General features: G+C 45.3%; 1 protein-coding gene and 1 pseudogene across 1 annotated transcript in view; one reads left to right on the top strand and one right to left on the bottom strand.

Annotated features, from left to right (window-relative positions):
- Positions 1-19,650, bottom strand: part of SLC35F3 (solute carrier family 35 member F3) — a 127,859-nt gene that overhangs the window by 57,475 nt on the left and 50,734 nt on the right. The window lies entirely within an intron of this gene.
- The window catches only part of LOC102173363, a 60,951-nt pseudogene that overhangs the window by 34,959 nt on the left and 6,342 nt on the right, over positions 1-19,650 (top strand).

A 19,650-nucleotide genomic window follows, 5' to 3' on the forward strand; every position in this document is an offset into this window, starting at 1 on the left:
TCAGCACCTCCAGATTCCCCTGGAGAGGGAGTCCTGGAACAGGGGAGGGGGCAGCTGGAGCAGCTGCTGGGACAGGGCAATGACAGAGAACTCTCTGCCACTTAACACCTGTCTGGGAATGCAGCTGGCTGAGAGGCCTCCATTTACCCTGGCGGGAAGATGGGCTGGGTCCACTGGGGGCAGCAGCACGGGGCACCCTTGGTGAGGGGCTCTCCAGCTGGGGAAGCTGGTGGCCGTAGGGGTGGAGGGAACTGAAGCAGGGGAGAGCAGACTGGCTGGTGGCTGGAGGAGCGTGGGGTAGGATTGGGGATGAACCAGCCATTCCCACAGGAGCAAAGGAGTGTGCAGTGAAAGAACCCTGGTGGGAGTGTGGAGGCTGGTGGCTCCCAGGAGTGCCTTGGATTTTATTTCCCCATCATTAAAACAGGGAATGGGATTGGAGATAGGGTCTCTAAAGTAACATGCTATGAAAGGCTGACAAGGTCACACAGAGCTCCGCAACCCCTCCTCTCCCCACAGCCTCATGTCGGCACCCCCCCCCCACCGCCCCACAGCCAAAGCTCTAATAAAATGTGAGCTCCACATACACGACTGATGTGTGTGCAGGCTAAGTCACTTCAACTGTGTTCGACTCTCTGCAATCCTATGGACCGTAGCCCACCAGGCTCCTCTGTTCATGGGATTCCTCAGGCAAGAATACTGCAGTGGGTTGCCATGCCCTCCTTCAGGGGATCTTCCCAACGCAGGGATCAAACCTGTGTCTCTGCAGGGATGGAACCAGCGTCTTTTACATCTCCTGCACTGGCTTTTTGCCACTAGCGCCACCTGGGATGCCCATGCACTATTGATAGTATGTATAAAACAGACCACTGAAGAGAACATCACGGAGAACGCGACTTAATGCACGGTGGTGGCCTGAATGGGAAGGAAATCCTAAAGGGAGGGGGTATATGTATACAAATGGCTGACTCCTTTTGCTGTGCAGAAGAAGCTAACACAACATCGTAAAGTACACTGCAATAAAAACTCAATAAAAAGAAAGATCCACAAGACATTAGCATTAAGTGAAAAAAGCAAGCCATCAAGTAATATGTATACCTTGATAGCATACAAACACGTATACATTGTACATTCATTTATTCATTTAACAATAGCAAAATTAGCACCTGTCACATGGCAGGAATTACTCTAGTCAGTGCAGATAAAGTAGTGACCAGATAGACAGAGGCCCTCCTAGAGCCGACACTCAAGTGGGCAGGCAAACAATGAACAAACAGACCAATTAATAATCAAAACGAAAGAAGAAACCCGAGCGCCTTCCCACAGCTGTCGTGGCAATGTTCTTTCCCTCACTTCCATCCCTGGCTCCCCGTCACATCTCACTGCTTTGGTCTTACTCACTTTTGTGCTTCACATCACACCAGAGTCTTTTAAAATAATTTTCTTCAGTAGACCCGCATCATTTGAAACTGCATTAATGGGTATACTATATGTGCACACACATATCTTTATATATGTCATATATGCTTGCACTTATTTGAGCACATACGTGTGTGCGTGTGTGTGCCCCTGTATATGAACGTGCATGTGTGTGCCCCTGTATGTGAATGTGAGTGTGTGCCCCTGTATACGAATGTGTGTGTGTGTGCCCCTGTATACGAATGTGCGTGTGTGTGCCCCTGTATACGAATGTGGGTGTGTGTGCCCCCGTACATGAATGTGCATGCATGTATGTGTTCACCGCCTGCTGCCTTCCCAAGAACGCACGCCCCCATGAGATCAGGCACTGGGTCTTGCTGGCTATGTGATCACTAACGGTCGGGACAGGTCTTGGTACAACTTAAATCCTCAATAATGTTTGCTGAAGGAATGAGTAAGTTATGTGTCAATAAAATCTTAATAAAACTGGGGGCAGGGAGAACAAAGAAGTGGTTGAATAAATCAATGATCACAGGATAAAGCAGAAAAGAAACAAGGCAGGTGTTAAGAATCTCCTCCCACTTTGCAGATGCGGCAGCGGGATAAAAGGAGGACTGAGTGATTTGCTCAGGATTACAGAAAAGCCAGGAAAGATCAGGGGAAAGAAAGGCCCCAAGCCAGGTGGTTCCTGGTGGTCCAGTGGCTAAGACTTCACGCTTCCAATGCAGGGGCCAGGGTTCCACCTCTGGTCAGAGAACTAGATACCCCACATCTCAACTAAGTCCATCCTGCGTGCCGCAAGTAAGATCCGGTGCAGCCAGATAGATACATACTTAGTAGAAAGAAAAGAAAATCCCCAACCCAGGCTCTTTTGTCTCTTCCTCCCTCTGCAGCCATGGTGGGTGGCGTTTGGACCAAGTTCCGGATCCAGGGGTGGTATAAGGCCACTATGTGGGATACATTACTGCGCTGAACAGGGCTTTTTTTATAACAAGGGATCACTTTCAAGTTTATGCTTAGTTACCTCCTCTTTCCTAAGAAGATACCACCCCCAACATGCACAAGTACTGTGGTTATGCCCCCTTATATGAACCCTCCCAGCCATGGCATCCCGTCAGTGGGACTGAGGTTCCTCTTGTTGGACTGTGTATGACAATGGATTTTGTAAAGGCCTTCCACCCTCCTCCCAGGTGATGTCAGACACGGAGGCACAGTCCCTATCAGAATGCCTCTAGCCTTTCCCCTTTTCCTCCCAAGAAACTGAGAAATGGCTATTTCAAGTCCCTGGTGGAAAGACGCTCTGAAGCTGCCCTGGCTGTTCACGTGGGCCCCTCGGTACACCATGGTTGTGGGTGGTAAACGGCCAGATGTCGGCCTCTGTGGGCACCAAGTATTATTTATAACAAGGCCTGAGCTGGAGCCACTAACATCCAAGTCAAGATTTGTCCTCACTTTTCATTTTTAATTCAAGTGTAATTCCTACCTACTATTCTGCATGATCTTTTTTTTGTTTCCTCCCGGCCTGCAGATCATTATAAAACAGAAACAGAGCCACAGAAAGTGACCTGTCTCAAGAAAGATTCTACCAGGAGGAGAGTTGCCACTAATGTGACCCAGGGTTCTTTCCACCTGGTCTTGCGCACACGCCCACTGTGTTTCTAGTGATCTCCCATCTCAGGTTAGGGTTCGGGTTCTCCCAACTCAGGCCCTGGGCTAGGACCTAATGAGTATTTAGGTCAGCAGGAAGGGGCCCTGCCTTCATGGAGGTGCCCACTGGGTTGTTTAGAGAGCATATACTGTAGGCTGTGACGTCAGAGTCTACGTGTAATGTCCCTCAGGCAAGGTGGACACGGATCCACAGAGATGCTGGGGGGCTCCTGGCACCACCCCCAGGACCCCAGCACCCACTGTCTCCTCTGCCCTGAGGCCCTGCTCTGAGCATGCAGATTCTGGGGGTCGTGTCTCAGGGTAGATAAAAAAAGACAGGCCTGGAGGGCTCAGCGCCAGTCCAAGGCCAGGTCGTGCCAGAGAACCTTGAATACACGCTGTGTTTCAGTGCTTCTGAGGTAGAAGAGACTTAGACCATCTGTATGTGGATTGTCACCGACTCCTGATGAATAAAAATATTCCACTCATCGGCTGTGAAGAAGGAGTAAAAAAATGCTAAGTCAGTGACCGTGACCTCTCCCAGCGCTGCTTCAGGGAGGCAATTCCTACGTAAGCTTGGGTTCTGAGCTGAGGCCTCCAAGGAGATCCTGACTCTTCATTTCGTAGCTGTGCGTCTTGGGCAGGTGAGTGGTGAAACCTGCCAGGGCCTCAGCCTCACATGGAAAATGAGGACAGTCTCGTCACTTCTCCCCTAGCAGGGGCCTAGGGGACTAGGCTCATAATATTTAGTACAGGCACAGTGCTGAGAAGAGTCTGTGGCACCTACTGAATGCAGCAAAGGCTGAATCAGTTACTTATCAACATCATCTTTTGTGTGTATATATTCTATCTCTGGGGCTTCCCTGGTGCCTCAGCAGTAAAGAATGTGCCTGCCAAGGCAGGAGACACGGAAGATGTGGGTTTGATCCCTGGGTCGGGAAGATGCCCTGGAGAAGGAAATGGCAACCCACTCCAGTATTCTTGCATGGGAAAACCCATGGACAGAGGAGCCTGGTGGGATATAGCCCGTGGGGTTGCACTGAGCACACTCACATATGTAAATGTATATGCTGTCTGTGCTCAGTGGTGCCCGACTCTTAGGGACCCCATGGACTGTAGCCCGCCAGGCTCCTCTGTCCATGGGGATTCACCAGGCAAGAATACTGGAGAGGGTTGCCATGCTCCAGGGGATCTTTTCAATCCAGGTATCAAACCCAGGTCTCCCACATTGCAGACGGATTCTTTGTCATCTGAGCCACCAGGGAAGCCCATAAACGTATATACACATACTCAGGTATATACGTACCACGTACATCAGTCCATCTGACTGTCCACCCATCCTCCCGCCTATCTACCATCTACGTATACCTATATATGTGTCCATGTACCTAGGTATGTGTACACGTATATACATTTAATGTTCATAGGCTTTTAAACATCCTTCTGTCTCTGCACAATATTGAAAAAGGCATCTGTGTCCCCTTAACTAAGGATGACATAAAATGAGAAGTGCAGGGAAATGCAACTGGAATCTTACTAAAATAAGGAGAAGTGAAATGCAGAATTCTCGGTCTCCCATCTGCAGCACTGACGGTGAGCGTCTGTGACAACAGGATAGGTGATGACTTGAGGCGAAGCCACTGGCCAGGGAGCTCCTCCTCCTCTGAGAACACTGGCTGCACCATCACGCCTGCCCCTGCTGGGGTAGCTGCTCACCGCTGGTTAGCGGATGTGCAGAGCAGGGCGGCACTGCAGTCAGCCGGGGCCCCGAGGTCTCACGCCTCCACCTGGGCGTGTTCACACCCGTGTCCCCTCTCCTGAAATGACTGCCTAGCTCCCTCACTCGGCAGCTGATCATGCGCTGTCTCTTGTGAAGCTTCCTGGGTTCTTTTTTAACATGTCATGTGTAGTTGTTCCAAATGAAATATAATTTCCCCAGTAATACCAGACCATGTCTTTTTTTGTATCTATTCCCATTTTCCTGATTCCTCCACCCATGCCTCTATGTGTCATAGCTCATATTAAGCCTTTATTAAGATTTTTGCCTCTCATAACAGGACCAAAATTCCAACAGGATACTTTAAATTAGAAAAAAAATCCTCCTGAAAACAATCAGAATTTTACTGCCAACTAGTCTAAGTGTTGAGCTAGTTCATAAGTTGCTTATTTCGTCTCTACAGCAAGTGCCCTACGTACCAATGAGGTTCATTCCAAGAGCACATTTGTAAGTCCAGCTTGTTCGTAAGTACCACAAAGTTAGCCTAGGTACCCAACTAACACAGTCGGCTATATAGTAATTACTGAATTAGGTTTATAATACTTTTCACACAAATAATACATAAAAAGCAAAAACAAAAAAAAAGAAAACGTTTTAAATCTTACAGTACAGTACCTTGAAAAGTACAGTCGTACCAGCTACATCATTGCTGCTTTTAGGCTTGCTTTCAGACACCCTGGGCTAGAACTAAAGATGCTTACCACTGTACCCTGCGCAGTGCTGCACAGAAAAATACCCAGAAGCACAATCATTGGTAGAGGAAGCACGCGTGTGACAAAGTACGACAGACGTGTGGACTAACTTATGTGACTGGACATCTGAACATACATACATTTGCATCTTTGAAAATTTGCAACTTGAAGGTTTGTATGCAGGGGAATATATATATATATATACACTTAAATGTAAACAAATAAAAATTTAACCAAAATACTATGTCCTAGAGAGTGGCCTACTTGGTACACCAATGTTACTAAGTGGTATGTGATGAGAAAGAAAGGTTCAAAAACTGTCCTACCCGTCAGTCTATACTTTTCCTTGACTTGGAAACCCCCCAGAGCTGTTTCCTGGCACCCCTGGGCTAAGGGGAAATCCCCAGACTGCTATTTATTTTCCCCATATCTCCAGCAGCTCCAGATTTCATTTCATCAGTTTGCCATCCTTCACCAAGGTCCCACAGGTTCTTTTATCCCCCAGACCCATTCCTACCTGATTCCAGACCCTCACACTTTGATACGCAACCACCTATGCAAAGGGTAGAAAAAATGTGTAAAGATATATCGGAAGTCAGATGTTTGGTTTTGGGAGTGAGTCCAATAAATATCAGTGCATTGATGTCACTCTTGGGCATATACCTGGGAAAGATGAAAACTCTAATTTGAAAAGAAACATGCACCCAATGTTCACAGCAGCACAGCTCACAATAGCCAAGACACGGACGCAACCTAAACGTCCATCGACAGACGAATGGATAAGGACGATGTGGCACGTGTCTACAGCGGAATATTACTCAGCCACGAAAAGAGTGAAACACAGCTGTTGGCAGTAACGTGGATGGACCTAGGGAATATCAGGCTTAGTGAGATGTCAGAGAAAGACAAACACATGATATCACTTATATGTGGAATCTAAGAAATGACGCGAATGAACACATTTATGAACAGAAATAGATTCACAGACATGGAAGATAAACTTGCAGTTCCCAAAGGGGAAAGGGTGGGAGGGATAAACTAGGAATTTGGGATTAACAGATACACATTAATAAATATAAAACAGATAAACAACAATAGATACAGCAAAGTGAACTATATTCAGTATCTTGTAATAACCTACAATGGAAAAGAACTTGAAAAAGAACACTATATATATGTGTGTGTATGTATGTGTGTGTACACACTCTCTCTCTAGTTATAACAAATATATATACATATAATATATATATGTAAAACCAAACCACTTTCTACACACCTGAAACATTGTAAATTAACTACAAAAGTGAAAGTGAAAGAGTCGCTCAGTCGTGTCTGACTCTGTGACCCCATGGACTGCAGTCCGCCAGGCTCCTCTGTCCATGGGATTCTCCAGGCAACAATACTGGAGTGGGTAGCCATGCCCTTCTCCAGGGCATCTTTCCTACCCAGGGAATGAACTCGTGTCTCCCGCACTGCAGGCCAATTCTTTACCATCTGGTAAAAGTAGACCACCAGGGTATATTTCAGCTTAAAAAATTAATGCATTGAAGGAGGGACTTTCACCTACAGATAAAAAGACAGGACAACTAGAGTGAGCCAGTATCGGTGGGGCTCCAGAAAGGAGGCATCAGATGGTAACATTATGTTCACATGATTACACAGTAGATGGAGCGGCAGAGAAGACGCTGAAGGAAGAGCGTGTCTGGTAAATGCTGACTCCACAGTCACTTCACACCATGGGGTCTAGGCACAGACCCTTCCTGTTAATGAATTCCAGGGGCTGCCACCATCCTATTGAAAAGGAGCAGGATCTTATGGTCCTGCCCATTCCCTCATGTCCTCTGCCTGCCTTTTGTCTGTGGGAAAATGTAGCCAAAGATAAGTTTAATCAGAGAAGTGAGAAAATGCAGAAACCAAGGAAAACAGTCAAGTAGGAGTGAAAGTCGCTCAGTCATGTCCGACTCTTTGTGACCCCACAGACTATACAGTCCATGGAATTCTCCAGGTCAGAATACTGCAGTGGGCAGCCTTTCCCTTCTCCAGGGGATCTTCCCAAACCAGGGATCGAACCCAGGTCTCCTGCATTGCAGGTGGATTCTTTACCAGCTGAGGAACCAGGGAAGCCTGAAAATAGTCCAAGAGACCAAACGGTAACACTTTAGTCATTAAGCATAGTCAGGGTCCTCTTGTTCCTTCTCAAGGGCAACAGAAAATATTCTGAGCCATGTCCTGTGAACTGTTCTGCAGATGCTGAAATCCCATCAGGTGAGGAAGTTAACTACATGATGCCCAGACTGTAGACGACATAAATTACAGTTCTGAGAACTGGCCTCAAAAAATAAGGAAACAAATCAACCCTGGAACTGCAGGTTAACTGTACTTCAAACGATCAAGATGATGCTGGTCGGGTCACTGATGACCCATTCCAAGATGACTGTCAAGAGCTGAATATGCTGTTCCTAGCTGTAGCCCACTGATTGTTGGAGCGGGGGAGCCGGCCTTTGGACTGGAGTCTGTCCTCTTCCCATCCATGGCTGCCAGCATCCAAAATAAAGCAAATTTTCCAGCTTTTTGAGCAGCAAGCAGCCAGACCCTACTTTCTGCTACATTCTGAAGACTTCAAAATCCATCTGACACTTCTCATACCATGCTGATCCCCGTGACTCTCTAGGGGTGTCTTTACTGTCCAAACCAGTAGAATGAGAGGCAGCCACTAGGCAAGCAAAACGACAGACAGGGGCAGGCAATCAGGTCCCACCAAGACAGCACATGGAACTAGGCAATGTTTCATTGGGAAAGCAAATCTACACAGCAGTGGTCACCATGAAATGGAGGTGGGCGGAGGATGGGAAAACAGGTGGGATTTAAGAAGATTTGACACTGCTTTTACACATCTTCAGAAAAAGCAATAAAGCTCTGATGAAGTCGCAGGACACATACTCTCAGTGGGTGGAAGAGTTCTTAAGAGCACCAAGTCTGACTTTACATCCATCTCCTGACTTCCTTCACAGTCCATCTGATGGTGATTGGATCGGCCAATGCTTGCACCACACGCTCAGCCCACCTTCCTGCTGTCTCAGGACAGATTCAGATGCAAGGGAGGACCACAAATAAAGAGGCCACAGGTCGAACAGTGCTCCAGCAGCTGGGTATGCTAAAGAGAAAGTGTTCAGTTCAGTTCAGTTCAGTCGCTCAGTCGTGTCCGACTCTTTGTGACCCCATGAATCGCAGCACGCCAGGCCTCCCTGTCCATCACCAACTCCCGGAGTTCGCTCAGACTCACGTCCATCGAGTCAGTGATGCCATCCAGCCATCTCATCCTCGGTCGTCCCCTTCTCCTCCTGCCCCCAGTCCTTCCCAGCATCAGAGTCTTTTCCAATGAGTCAACTCTTCGCATGAGGTGGCCAAAGTAATGGAGCTTCAGCTTTAGCATCATTTCTTCCAAAGAAATCCCACGGTTGATCTCCTTCAGAATGGACTGGTTGGATCTCCTTGCAGTCCCAGGGACTCTGAAGAGTCTTCTCCAACACCATAGTTCAAAAGCATCAATTCTTCGGCGCTCAGCCTTCTTCACAGTCCAACTCTCCCATCCATACATGACCACAGGAAAAACCATAGTCTTGACTAGACGGACCTTAGTCAGCAAAGTAATGTCTCTGCTTTTGAATATGCTATCTAGGTTGGTGATAATTTTCCTTCCAAGGAGTAAGCGTCTTTTAATTTCACGGCTGCAGTCACCTCTGCAGGGATTTTGGAGTGAAAGTGTTAGCCACTCTGAAAACATTAGTTGCTCAGTTGTGTCTGACTCCTTCCGACCCCATGGACTGTAGCCCGCCAGGCTCTTCTCTCCCTAGAACTCTCTAGGCAAGAATACTGGAGTGGGTTGTCATTCCCTTCTCCAGGGGATCTGCCCGACCCAGGGATGGGACCTGGGTCTCCTGCACTGCAGGCAGATCCTTAACAGTCTGGGCCACCAAGGAACGGAAGGTATGGAAAGGAAATGTTAAAGATGTCCTTGACGTGCAACTTCTTAACCTTCCCGATCCTGCAGTCCATGGCTGACATGAGTCATTCTGCTTCCAGAACCCTTATGTCCTATTTCCTATCTTCTTTAAAAAAGTTTCATTGATAGAGATCCACTGCTCTTTTTTAAAAATTTTTATCTATGTTTGCCTGTGCTGGGTCTTTGCTGCGACACACAGGCTGCTTGCGATGGTGGCTTCCCTTCTTGAAGAGCACAGGCTCCAGGGCACACAGGCTCAGCAGCTGTGGCACGTGGGCTTAGGTGCCCTGTGGCATGCGGGATTTTAGCTCCCAGCCCAAGGATCGAACCCATGTCCCCTGCATTGGTGGGTGGATTCTGAACCACTGTTCCACCAGGGAAGTCCCCCACTGCTCCTTTGCCATCCTACTTTTCACACTCTGGCAAGTATACAGAGTTTCAGAATATTCCAATAAGAGGACCAGCCCATGATCTTTAACTACAATGGGTTTCACCCTCTCTTTGCTTGTGGTCCAAACATGTTTATTAAGGAGAGCTCAATCCCCAAATTAATTGAAGGTCAAGGCATTATCACTATTCACTGGGATGATGACGTCAGATCAATTCATTGGGGATATTTTACTCTTTCTCTGCAAGCAAAGTCTATTAATGCTATGATAGAGCTTGAGACTCAAATCTCTGCTGAATGAGATTTTTGAGTTAGTCAGATTTTATTTGAAAGAATACACTTTAAATTTTATAGCATTTTTATGGGTCTCAAAGGACCTCTCACACACCTGTAGAATATAAAAAAAGAAGGAAGTATGATTTCTATGTTGCAAAAGAAAGAAGCTCTGATTCAGAGAAGGTTATTATTTACTAATAATTCCAGGAATGAATCTATTCATCAAGACCAGACTCCAGATGTATTTAGTTTCTGTACTGATTGTCTTCACAAGATTTCCACAAGTATTTCAAGAACTTTTTTTTTTAACTATCTGTAAAGAATAAAGAATAACTCATCAACTGTTGGTGGTCTATGAAAGTGTTAGTCGCTCAGTTGTGTCAGACTCTCTGTGACCACTTGGACTGCAGCCCACCAGGCTCCTCTGTCCGTGGAATTCTCCATACAAGAATGCTGGAGTGGGCTGTCATTCCCTTCTCCAGGGGATCTTCCCTACCCAGGGATGGAACCTGGTCTCCCGTGTTGCAGGCAGACCCTTCACCTATTCTTTCCCTGTCGGAGCCACCATGTTGGTGGTCTGTACATGGTAGTAAATAGAAGTTGCCTCTCAGCCCTGTGTCTGTGCAGGACTTCTGCCCAATAGGAGAGAGAAGCTCAGATCAAAAATCTACCCCAGCAGACTTCACTGGTGCTCCAGTGGTTGAGAGTCTGCCTGTCAATGCAGGAGACAATGCCTGGTCTGGGAGGATCCCATGTGCCACGGAGCAGCTAAGCTCACGTGCAACAACTCCTGAGCCCAAGCTCAAAGAGAAGAGCTTTGCCACAGAGAAGCCTGCATGCCCCAACTAGAGAAGGCTTGTGTACCATAACAAAGACCCAGCAAAGGCAAACAAACAAACAAACAAACAAAAAAAGAATATCTTTTGGTGGTGAATACCAGAGTCACTCAATGGATTAAATCAACTCATATTTCTCCACATCTTTAAATTTACAGCTAGTCTCCTACTATATTAGGAAGTTTATGATTTGAACTTCATTAAATTTTAAATTTCGCAGTAAAATTCCAATGGTATAAAGAAACCAGAGTACATAGGCTATTGCTTCCAAATAAACTGTCCTGCCATCTGAGCCTTGCTGCTGGACTGCCAAGGAAGCCTCCTCCTGAGGGTGGTTTTCTGACTCAGTGGCAGAAGCACAAGGCCTGTGAGATGGTTTCTTGGATCGGTATGAGTTGAGGGGTGCCCCAAAGTCTGCACAACCAAAAGGAACTGAAACATGTCCATACGTACAAATAAAGGCATTCATTCGGAGGTCTTACACGTTAATTGCGCTTCCCTGGTGGCTCAGGCATGAAGAATCTGCCTGCAATGCAGGAGGCACAGGAGATGGGGGTTCAGTCCCTGGGTGGGGAAGATCCCCTGAAGGAGGGCATGGCAACCCACTCCAGCATTCTTGCCTGGAGAATCCCATGGACAGAGGAGCCTGGTGGGCTACAGTCCATGGGGTCGCAGAGTCAGATAGGACTGAAGTGACTGAGCGCCCAAGCACATTAATTGGGATTTAAAATACCAAGACAACACTTGTTACTCAATTTGTCCTAGAGCATAAGTGAAAATGGGCATAGGGTTTTACACTTCAAGAAGTGAAGGTTAGGGATGCTATGCTCTGCCGCTTACCAGATTGTGCCAGGAATGCCAAGGGCAGCATGGCAGGCCTGGGGAGATGAATGAGGGTTGGGACAAAAAAGGCTGGAGGGACTCAAGGCAGAGTGGTCTGCAGCAACACGGATGGGCCTAGAGACTGTCATCGTGAGTGAAGAAAGCCAGATAAAGAAGGGGAGATACAAAACAGGAACAGGCTCTCAGACTTAGAGAGCGAGCTTATGGCTGCCAGCAGGGAAGGATGATGGGAAGAGATAGTTAGGGAGTTTGGGATCGACTTGTACACGCTGCTAAATTTAAAATGTAAAACCAGCAAGGACCTGCTGTGTAGCACAGGGGACTCTGCTCGATGTCATGCGGCAGCCTGGACGGGAGTTTGGGGGAGAATGGATACATGCGTATGTATGGCTAAGTCCTTTCGCTGTCTACCTGAAACAATGACAACACTGTTAATCGGCTACACTCCAATATAAAATAACAAGTTAAAAAAAGAGAGTTCTGTGTAGTCAGCCTGGGCCAGCCCTGCACTGGACTACGGGGTCACTGAAGACCGTGCCACCTGGTGGATCTGGTAGATATATTCTGTTCCATTCTGGTTTCCTCCCACTTTGTAGGATCCTCTCCAAATGTTGCCTCTCAGAGATCACGACTTCGAGGATCTCCTCTAAGAGAGCGCAAACCAGTTATAGGCAGGGTAGGAGAATCGGACTACTCCTGTTCACAGTTTTATACCAGGGAACAGTTCTGTCAAATGTGTGGGTGCTAAGTCGCTTCAGTCGTGTCTGACTCTGCAACACTATGGATGGTAGCCTGCCAGGCTCCTCTGTCCCTGGGGTTCTCCAGGCAAGAATACTGGAGTGGGTTGCCGTGTCCTCCTCCAGGCGATCTTCCTGACCCAGGGACTGAACCTGTGTCTCTTATGTCTCCTACACTGACAAGCAGGTTCTTTACTAACTAGTGTCACCTGGGAAGCCCCGTCTGGTATATAGCTCTATCCATTTTTTTTTTTTTTACAGCTGGATTCTAGTTCTTTAAAGCATAAAGTAATTTAACATTAGATGTGAAGAAGCAAACATTTACAGCATATATCAAGCAAAACAAAAGGATGCTCAACAATTAGCTTAAGATCTAGAACATTTCCAGGTAAAGGGGGTTGATTTCAACTCTCTGTCAGGAGCACAACTAGCGGTTTCTTTTATGTCTTATCATTAAAAGGAACTGGAATAGGAGATACAGTGCATCACAGGAGCATGGGTGCTAGCTGAAGACAACTCAGACAGAGAGCTCCTGCCTGGAAGTGATTGCTCTAACCCGGTGCAAACCTTATAAGAGGGAACCAGCAGGAGGCCATGAACCAGAGATTGAAGAAAAGTGAAAAGACACTTGGGCAGATAGGCCTGGGTAGAAGAGCCGTCAGTGGGGACAAGGTACCGCCAGCCCAGCAGGAACCTCCGGAGACAACGTGGCCCTTATGTGATGAGGATGTGTTCTATGAGGCTAGTGTTCAGGTTGCTGAAGAGGATTCCTTCTCTGACTCTTACATAGAATGCATAATAAGAAGTGAGTTTCCTGAACCTATCACGGAAGAAGACTCACTTCTTAAGTCCTTTGCCTGAAAGAAGGACTGGAACAAGAGCTTTCTCAACAGGTTCTTATGGCAAGCTCACTTCTTGAATGTTCCTTGGAATACATGAAAAAAAATTAAAAAGGCAAAACAAGAATTTCCTCAACAGATTTTTGGGCAGAATCCACTTCTTGAGTTTTCTGAGTACAAAACAGGCAAGAAGCTTCCTCCCGGAGGAATACCCAACACTGAATTTCCAGTTCCTAAACAGCTCACAGAACGTACTAGAATGAAGCCAAGCACAAATAAAGAATACGATGCTCCAGAAAAATAATTGTCTTCACAATGGATACATAAGAGAGCTCAAGAATAGAGCATTCCTGGGAAAGCATCTCTGGGTTCACAGTCCCTGAGATCATGGATGTGCAGAATGTGGGAAAGCCTCAAGGGGAGCACAAAACTAAAAAGCCATTTTCTGGTTCATACTGAAGTGAAGCCATTTACATGTACTCTTGAGCAGGGGAAAACATTTTTCCCTGTCCAATTTGTGTACACATGTACTGGGGAGAAACCTTTTGTGTGTCTGTTTGAAGGCTGTTGCAAGTTTATTCAATCAAATAACATGAAAGTTCACCTCTTAACTCATGCAAAAGCTAAAGTGAGTCAGTGAAAGAAGATGGAAAATAATCCTCCAACAGGATAACATTGTTATCCTGTTCTCGTTATCCTGTTATCCTGTTATTGTGTTCAACTCTTTGCAGCTCCCATGGACTGTAGCCCGCCAAACTCCTCTGTCCATGGGATTCTCCAGGCAAGAGTACTGGAGTGCATTGCCAGGCCCTCCTGTCGGGGATCTTCCAGACTCAGGGATTGAACCCGTGTCTCCTGCACTGCAGGTGGATTCTTTACCGTCTGAGGTACCAGGGAAACCCTTAAACAGGATAAGCATATTAACAAAAGAGTGACTGGGGACAAATATGCCTCAAATGCCTCACTGATTATTGTTTCAGGAAATAATTTTTAAATCAATATAGTACCTTATATATTTTTAAATGTTACTAAGATGCTCCTATAGTCTGTGATAATATTTTAGAACTCTGTGTATGAAATTACAGTGTGCTTCTAATAGTAAGGTCAGTAATGAACTTACTTCAAAAGCAGAATCTCTTGTTATTATGAATTGTATTTTTGGATATGGGCGTTAATGTCTCATACTATAAAAATGAAATTAACTTTGCTTGTTGAGTTGTAGTTTCCAATTGTTTAGCTTTTTCCTTTTAGGAATATACTTCTTAATACATGTGATAATTCCAGGTGGCACAGTGGCAAAGAATCCGCCTGTCAATGTAGGAGACTCGAGTTCAAACCCCAGGTCGGGAAGATCCCTTGGAGTAGGAAACAGCTACCTACTCCAGTATTCTTGCTTGGGAAAACCCACAGACAGAGGAGCCTGGTGGGCTATAGTCATGGGGTTGCAAAGGGTCAGCCATGATAGAGCATACATACATAATCCTAGAGAATGTAAATTTTGCATTGAATTGTCAATAAATGAATGAGTAGCTGAACTTTAAGTTAAATATGACATTTAATCATTTTACTTTTTATCACTGTATCACTGTAACCATTTACAGTGATATGGTTATTTGATAGTATCAATGGTTATTTGATAGTATCAATCCATTTGAATCCATGTTAGATATTTTAAAATAAAAGGAAATAATCCCACCCCAAAAGAACTAAGACAATATGTCCTTCTTTCTCCTCCTTTCCCCCAATAAAGTACTGCTATCCTGGGCTTATCTTCCCTATGTATTTCTTTATAGTATATATACTATATATATACACCACTAATCAATACGTAGTTTAACTTTGTATGCTTTAAACTTTGCATCAGTGGAATTACAGTGACTACCTTTTTCTGTGACTTGCTTTTTTCCTTTTTCTCCTAACGTATGTTCCAGAAAGTCATCCTTAGAGATGCCTACTGCTGAGTTTCATTCATTGTCACTGCTCTGTGGCATTCTATTGTGTGTGTATAACATAAATTATTTCCATGTTGCCTCAGGGGTATTTGGGCTTCCCTGGTGGCTCAGGAGGTAAAGAATCTGCCTGCAATGCAGGACACTTGGGTTCAATCCCTGGTTCAGGAAGATCTCTGGAGAAGGAAATGGCTCTCCACTCCAGTATTCTTGCCTGGGAAATCTCATGGACAGAGAGAATCCTGCTGGGCTACAGTTTATGGGGTTGCAAGGAGCTGGACACAACTGAGTGAATAACACACACACACACACACACACACACGGGTATTTGGGTTGTTTTCTGGTATTTTGTTATTACAGACTTTGCAGTTGCTATGAACTGTTTTTAAAAGGGATAGTCCCAACTTAGCTTTCAACCAGTGAGTACAAGCTCTAGATATTGCGCATGGCACTGCCTGATTTGTTAATTTTTGCCAGCCTGATGGGCACAAAAGGCATCTCCCATAGGTCTTCATGTAAAGTTCCTAGATCACTAAAGGAAGTTGAGCATTTCATATATTTACTGGCCAGCAGGTTTTCTCATCCATGGCATGCAGGTTAAACCCTTTGCCCATTTTTCTATTATATTTTTTAAATAATAAGCAAGATATTTAAACATTTTAAAATTTGAATAAAAACTAGGTACCCAGAAATAGAAAAAAAATCCAGTTTAACATTAATACAGAATCTTAAAAGATGCCAAATAGCCAAAGCTATCTTGAAAAAGAAGAGCAAAATTGATCCTTGGTGTCAGAATATAGTACAAAGCTACAATAATCAAAACAGTATGGTAGTGGCATAAAGACAAACAAAACAACGAAATAGAACAGACAGCCCAGAAATAAATCCTCATGTATATAATCCAGCAATTTTTAACAAGGTTGCCAAGACCATTCAGTGGGGAAAATGACAGTTTCTTCAACAACCAATGATGGTAAACAACATGAAAAGAATGAATATGGATCCTTACCTTGCACTGTATCCAAAAATGAATGCAAAATGGATAAAAGACTTAAACATAAGACCTAGAACTATACCACCCTTAGAAGAAAACTTAAGAGTAAAAACAGCCTCATGATGTTGGATTGGGCAACGACTTCTTGGATGTGGCACCAAAAGCGTTAACACAAGCGAATGTAGATAAATTGGATTACATCAAAATTTAAAACATCTGAGGTCAAAGGACACCATCCATAGCATGAAAGACCACTACAGAATGGGAAACAATATTTGCAAATCATTTATTTGATGATAGTGGGTTAATGTCCAGAATGTATTAACAAAACTCCTACAGCTCAACAGCAACAACAAAAAGACCAAATAACCTGATTAAAAAACAAGCAAAGGACTTGAATGGATGTTTCTCCAAAGGTGAAAAAAGATGGCCAACAAGCATATGAAAAGATGTTCAAAATCAATAATCATTAGAGTAATGCAAACCAAAACCGTAATGAGATATCACCTTACATCCATTACAAGGGCTAAAATAAAAAAAAAAATTAAACACTGAAAATAATAAACACTGATGAGGGTGTGAAGGAACTGGAGCCCTTATGCACTTTTGTGGGATGTAAATCAGTGTGGCCGCTGCGATGCAAAACAGTGCGGCGACAGATCCAGAGCAGAGTTATCATCTGATTCAGCCATTCCACTTCTGGGCATACAAGAAAGAACTGAGACAAAGACTCCAGGAGGTATCTGTACAGCCATGTTCAGAACAGCCATATTCACAAAAGCCAAGACATGGAAGCAATCCAAGTGTCCGTTAATGGAGTAATAGATAACCAAAAGGTGGTGTCAACACAAAATGGAATATTAGTCAACTTTAAAAAGGAAGGAGATCCTGATATAGGATACAGTGTGATGGATCTCGAGCACTATTATGCATAGAGCTAGGCGGCGTAATATTAGTGACATAGGAGGCATAATTCTAAGAGAAATATCAGTCACAAAAAGACAAATGCTGTACAAGGTCTCTAGAACAGTCGAATACATAGAAACAGAGAGTAGAGCAGTGGCTCCCGGGGCCTGAGGGGAGGGGAAGAGGGATATTGTTACTTAATGCAGACAGAGTTTCAGTTTGGGAAGATGAAATAGTTTTGGAGATGGACGGTGGTGATGGTTGTACAACAGAGTCAAGTACTTAATACCACTGAATTATACAGTCAAAAATGGTTAAGATGGTAAACCTGATGTCATGGATATTTTACGACAATTTAAAAAAAGCAACACAACACTGCAAACCCACTATCCCTGCGTGCGTGCTCAGTTGCTTCAGTCGTATCCGAATCTTTGCTGCCCCACGGACCACCGCCCTCCAGGCTCCTCTGTCCACGGGATTCCCCAGGCAAGAATACTGGAGCAGGTTGCCATGCTCTCCTCCAGGGGCTCTTCCCCACTTCCCCATCCAGGGATCAAACCTGAGTTTCTTGCATATCCTGCACTGGCGGGCAGGTTCTTTACCAGTAGTACCACCTGGGAAGCCTGCAAATCAACTATATTCCAATAAAAATGTAAAAAGAGAGAAATTACATCAGGCTTCTTCAGAAACTATGCAAACCAGAAGATAATGGAGAGACTTTTTTTTGGTACTTTTCTGGAAATAAACCAGTGAGGGGTCTCCTCTGAGGACATGGAATTTCCATGTTTTTCCCCACTCTGCTTTGCCTAGCTCTACTGTAAAGGGGAGCAAGGGACTGGCATTTGTCGTGTGGTTCACTCCTTGCAATTTGTTGCGTGGTTTACTCTTTGCAAAGTGCTTTAGAAACCTAACTTTGACCTTGATATCTTACCCTCTCAAGTCAGTACTTCCTGAAGTACCTGAAGTCAGTACTTTCTGAAATTCGGCTTCCACTCAAGTTACCAATGAAAAGACTATGACTTGGAGAGATTAAATAAACTGCCAAATTAGGATAGCTCATACGTAGTGGAGCTTGAGCCTCAAACAAAGGTCTGTCTAACTTTGACAGACCTCATGTTGGTTTGTTTTTCTTTTTGGCCATCTGGTACAGCATACAGGATCTTAGTTCCCTGACCAGGGATAGAACCTGTGCCCCCTGCGGGTAGAGCTGTAGAGTCTTAACCACTGGACGACCAGGGAAGTCCCTGGAGAGACATCTTTAAGATACTGAAAGATAAAAATTCTATATCCAGTAAAAACATCTTTCAAACTTGAAGGCAAAATAAACAGCCCCCACACCTGATCCCCCAATATACAAATCAAACGTGTATTCTCTGCAAGGTACTATTCTAGGTTCTGGGTGATGACAGTGAGCAAAGTCAACATACATCCTAAAAGAGAGAGGACACAAGCAAACACTCATGTAAATAAAAGAGTGGACTAGCTGCTCTTAAGTACTGCGGAGGAAAGAGAGCAGAGACAGAGACAGTGAGTGCTGAGCTCTAGGATTAGGAGAGGCCTCACTGGAAGAGGGACATCTGAGTGGAGACCTGGCTGAGCTCTGCAGATACAGGCAGACAGACCTCTAGAAAGGAGAGAAACCAAGAGCAGAGGCGCAGAATCGGGAGTCAAAGGCAGAGGGCAGGGCTTGGAGGCCCTGGACAGTTCAGAGGTCAGCGAGGACGGAGAAGAGCCAGGGAGGACTGGGGGCTGACACAGAGAGTGTGGGGTCCCAGGAGTCGGGGGAAGACAGTGTCTCCAGAAGGAGGGTGTGGCCACGTGAGGGGAGACCGGAAGTGAGAGTGACTCTGGACTTGGCACATCTGCTCTGATCAGGGCCCCTCAGTGACTGTGGGGTTAAGAGAGAAAGGAGACAACCAGTAAAGACTGCTCTGCAGGGGAGCTTCTCTCTATTCAGAGATTAATGAGGCGGCCCTGGGGCAAGGGGATTTTGCAAATTCTTGGAGCTACTATATTATGGTTAGCTGATGGGAATGTTCTAACAAGAGGTCACAGTGATGAGCAGGAGGGAGTGAAGGCAGCTGCTGGAGTGAGGTTCTTGAGGAGACAGAGCTGGGCTCGCTGGGGTGGGGGAGAGCTCAGAGAGGATCATAGCTGGTGGCCCTCAGGATATTAACTCTTTGTCAGTAATTTGCATTGCAAATCTTTTCTCCCAGTGTATGGTGTCTTTTTCTGAAAGATATTCTTAATTTTTTTTTCTTTTTTGGCATAACATGTAGCATATGGTGGGGTCTTAGTTCCCCAACCAGGGATCGAACCTGTGCCCCCTGCACTGGAAGAAGGA

The sequence above is a fragment of the Capra hircus genome, chromosome 28, assembly GCF_001704415.2.
Source record: "Capra hircus breed San Clemente chromosome 28, ASM170441v1, whole genome shotgun sequence".
NCBI lineage: Eukaryota > Metazoa > Chordata > Mammalia > Artiodactyla > Bovidae > Capra > Capra hircus.